We start from the raw sequence: 4919 nt of genomic DNA on the forward strand, positions 1-4919 counted from the left end.
ATTTTTAGTTCAGTGTCCAACAGAACATAATGTAAATATATAGTTCTAAAAATGGGGTGCTGGGGCTGGGGATTTAGCTCAGCGGCATAAGTGCCTGCCTTGCAAGCATGCAGTTGTTTGATCCCTGATACCAATAAAAAAAATAAAAATGGGGTGCTAATGCTTAAGTACTAGTGAGAAACTGTGTATGTTGGTACATGTCTGTAGTCTGAGTATTCTAGGAGGCTGAGGCAGGAAGATCACAATTTACAACCCAACACGAGCAATTTAGCAGCTTAGTGAGACCCTGTATCAAAAAATACAAAGAAGAGTTGGAGGTATAGCTCAGTGCAAAGAACCTTGGGTTCAATCCTTCATACTGCAAGCACCAAAAACAAACAGGAGACCTGATTGGCTTTTCGGGAGGGGGGGTGTAGGGATCATGTGTGTGCCACACTAGAGCCCCAGGTACTTTTTTTTTTTTGATACCAGGAATTAAACTCACAACTTTGTGCTTGCCAGGCAGGTGCTGTGCCACTGAGCTATATCTCCGGTCCACCAGGCGTTTTGTTTTTTTTTTTTTTTTTTTTTTTTTTAATTTAGAGACAGGTTGTCACTAAGTTGCTAAATTGCCTAGGTTTGGCTAGACAGAATTTGTGACCTCCTGCCTCAGCCTTCTGGAGAACTGGGAATACAGGTGTGTGCCACCCTGAGACTTTTTTTTTTGGTACTGGGGATCTAATTTACAACCTTACACTTGCCAGGCAGGCACTTAGGCAACTGAGCTAAACCCTGGCCCATGATTCTTTTTTTTTTTTTTTTTGTCTTTTTCCTTTTTATCGGTATCAAACTCACGACTGCCTGCTTGCAAGGCAGGAGCTTATGCCGCTGAGCTAAATCCCCAGCTCCCCATGATTCTTTATTTTAAATAAATACTTACCATAACTGAGTTTTATGAATAGCTGGACTCTTGGTCTATATAGCAGGACTATTTTACTTGTGGGACTACAAAGACCCCTGAAATCAGTACCCGGAACTGAGGTGTTAATGGTTGAATGGGATCATAGTAAGCCCCTTTTCTTGTCTTTTCTTTTTTTAATTTTTTGATAACAGGGATTGAACTCATGACCTCATGCTTACCAGGCAGATGCTTATGCCACTGAACTAAATCCCTGACCCTGAGCCCCTTTTCTAGCATTTCCCAGCCCTCTACAGACATGTTTTGGATAAAAGTGAGTGGAATTTCTTGAAGGTCAATGGTCCATATCAGGTAAGGAGCACAGTTCTCTTGGATCTCACCTTGTATATATTTTTGTGGATTTGACAACAGGTTTGCATAGAAGCATAATTACTGGGGCAAAGTAGATGCATTTGTAATTGCTTAATGGGTACTGAGAATTTGTTCTTTCACTGTGCTGGGGGTCAAATCCAGGCCTCACACATGCTAGGCAAATGCCCTGCCACTGAGCTACATCCCTAACTGAGAATTTGTCCTCAATCCCAGTGCATCAGTTAATTTCCTCCAGTAGAGCCTAAAATCCTAAATCCTTCTCCATCCTGACCCTTGAGGGTGCACAAAAATCAAGGGATTTTACAATTTATTAATTTAGTAACTGAGAAGTAATTTCTTTCAAGAAAGAAGAGGAAGGGGTTGGGGGTATAGCTAGCTTAGCAACATAAGCACCTGCCTGGCAAGCACAAGGTCCTGAGTTTGATTCCTGGTACCAAAAGGAAAAAAAGGAGAGGAAGGGAAGGGCCAGGCACAGCAGCACACATCTGTAATGCCAACCCTCAAGTAGCCGAGGCAAAACCTGTGAGTTTCAGGTCTGCCTGAACTACATAGCAAGATCATGTCTCAAAAAGGAAAGAAAGAGGGCTGGGGATTTAGCTCAGCGGCATAAGTGCCTGCCTTGCAAGCAGGCAGTCATGAGTTCGACCCCCAGTACTGATAAAAAGGAAAAAGACCCCCCCCAAAAAAAGGAAAGAAAGAAAGGGAGAGGAATATTACCTCCTAATAATAAAAAAATATAGGGCCAGGGATTTAGTTCAGTAGCATTAAGTGCCTGCCTGGCAAGCATGAGGTCATGAGTTCAATCCCTGGTACCAAAAAATAATAATACAACCCTTGGTTTCCTAGCCACATGGTTCACTTAAGACACTGAAGATTGAAATAAAACATGGTTCACTTAAGACACTGAAGATTGAAAATATTGTGCTAACCTAAATACAGTTGATCATGACTACAACCTTATTTTCCTCACTGAGATGTCAGAAGTACAGTATTTGAGGACTATTTTTCTGCCTTCATAAATAATTTTCATCTCCCAAGTTATTTTCTGAAGATCTCTAGTTTATAAATCAATACCATTATTATGCCTTTCCCAGTGCTGTTGCCCTCCAGCATGTACACCACAAGTCTCTCTCTTTTTTTTTTTTTTTTTTGTCTTTTTATCGGTACTGAACTCACAGCCGCACTCTTGCAAAGCAGGCACTTATGCCACTAAGCTAAATCCCCAGCCCCCACAAGTCTCTTCTTTCACAGCTTCCTTCCCAAGGCCTGGCATTCCCCTCCCACTGTGTTCCTCATCTGGGCCCAGATAGATCTGTTGACCACAGCACAAAGTTTCCTCAAGTTGCATTTATTATCTTCACTTTGATGAGGAAGAGGCAAAATGAGTAGTCCAAGATCCACAGTGATATGATTTGTATTGAGGCCTCTGCCACCAGATTTTCTGCCCACTTCACGATGCCTGTACCTCATCTGGAGCAGCTGCCCTCCCAGGATCCCCAAGGGTCCTATGCCTGTCTGCCTCAGGACACCCACAGCTGCTAGTAAGGTTCGGGAGGCAGCTGACAGCACAGTGGCTGAGGCTCTGCCACTTCCTGCCACACCAGCTCCCATAGCCTCAGTCTCCTTAGCTATAAGATGGGACAACAATGGTCTCCACTGCTGGAGGGAGGAAATGCTGTTATGCCCATTTTATAGCTGATGGAGTGGACGCTCACATAGGACCTTGGCAGGCACAAGGCAAAGGGATGCTGGCCCCGTCTTAAAAGGGCAACCTTCCTGGGCTGCATTCCACTGCAGAAGTGGGGCTCAGGAACAAGGACCCTGGCAGGCAACTCCTTTTGCTGTCTCCTGCCATCTCTGCCAGTCCTATATTCTGCTTAGCTCCTGCCTCCCCATTACCCCCAGAGACACCCAGATCTGCCCCAACCCAGTGGTCCTGCCCTTCCCATGCCTCTTTTTTCTCCAGGGGAGGCCCTGACTTTGGTAAGTGCCTCAGGAATGTGCCACTAAATAAATGTCACCACACAAGCCTTATGTTCTTAGACCTCTTCCCTCCAATGATAGCTGTCCCCCAAAGCATCAGCCCATACCCTTCCTTATCGGTTAGCACTGCCTCAACAGCTCCAGCGGAGGCTCAGCTGTCACTAACATTCTGCATGCTGTATTCATGTCTGAGACCTCTACTTGCCCTCTCCAGTGGCAGGACCCTCTCCACTCCCACTATTACTCATTCCATAATCACAGTGTTGTTGCTGTCTTCTGCCTATGGAAGCCACACAGGAGGGGTTCTGTTCAGTCCTGAGCAGCTGCCACTGTCTGATCCTGCCTCTGTGTGACTAACCCTAACCTTTGGACAAGGACAAGGAGACCGAGTGGCCATTGAGGGCTCTTCTGTGTCAGCCATGGTGCGCCCACCATACAGTCCAGTTTATAGATAGGGGACTGTAGCTCCAACAGGGTTCAAGGTCTGTCCACTGTCCTAACTACAACTGCAATCACAGTGCTGCGTTGGCTCACAAACTTGATTCTTTCCACAGTTCTGGTCCCAAACTGGGTTGGACTAGAACCAAATCAAATTCAATGGTTAGGTTCAATGTTGACTTTGTAGGGAAATTTGATTCCATTCCCATTCAGTTCCGTTTGTTACCAGAATCTGGAGACAATTAAGTTGATGAGCCGAGGTACCTCCGTTATTATCTCTGCCTTTCCAGACAATGAAAGGGGGCTGGGAGTTCCCGCAGCCAGTGGGAGGCTGAACCAATATTTGAACGCAGTTTTGCCCCACTGTGCTATCCCTGTCATCCCATAGAGAGGCTCCCAAAGCCATCCCATCCAAACACTGCATAATCCCTTCCAGAATCTCACCCACACTTCATAGGGTGGAGCCAAGGGGATCAGGACCTGTCCAGCCAAGCCCAGCCCGGCTTAGACACAGAGGTTTCTCCAGCACCCATCCTGTCAGTGTCGAAGGTAGATTGAGCGGCTGTAGCTCTTCGGGCCTGGAGCAAATGCTGGCCTTGGAATTCAGAGAGACCCAGCTGCTAGGCCTCCTGACTTGCCCACCTGTACCTAAGTCTGCCCTCTTTCCTGGGGTCACTGCTCTGTCTCTCCCCAGGACCTTTGCCTTACTAGGCCCTCCCTGCCGTCACTCCTTCTCAGAAGTCTCTCCACTGTCGCCTAGATCCCTCTCGTGGTCGCCCCGCTGGGCCCTGGGGCCGCCCACGGGCTGGTGAGGCAGTGTCAGACTCAGAGCCATAGTCCTCTCCAGGTCTTGACCTCACTGCTTCCTGTTGTCAGCCACCTCCCTTTTTTGATGTCCGCCTGTCTTTCCTCCTTGCCTCGGTCTGTCCCCTCTCAAGCTCTCACCCTTACAACAGTGCTGGAAGGTAGGCTCTATTACCACTCTTTCTTTATACATAAGGACACAGAGGTTGGGAGAATTTGGTTGAATAGCCAGGGATGAGCCGGTGGAGACAGCGGACGTTGACCAGGAAACCGCCAGTGGCGGTCCCGCCCATGACATTTGCCCCGCCCTCTCTCCGCCCCCACTGGGCCAGGTCCTGGGTACTCAGGCCCCGCCCCGGATCCAGCTCCGCCCATCAGGCCCCATCCATTTCCGATCCGGGTCCCGCCCACACAGGCCACGCCC

This window comes from Cavia porcellus, unplaced genomic scaffold (genome assembly GCF_034190915.1).
Source record: "Cavia porcellus strain 051 isolate PalLab524CR breed Dunkin Hartley unplaced genomic scaffold, mCavPor4.1 scaffold_17, whole genome shotgun sequence".
Classification (NCBI taxonomy): domain Eukaryota; kingdom Metazoa; phylum Chordata; class Mammalia; order Rodentia; family Caviidae; genus Cavia; species Cavia porcellus.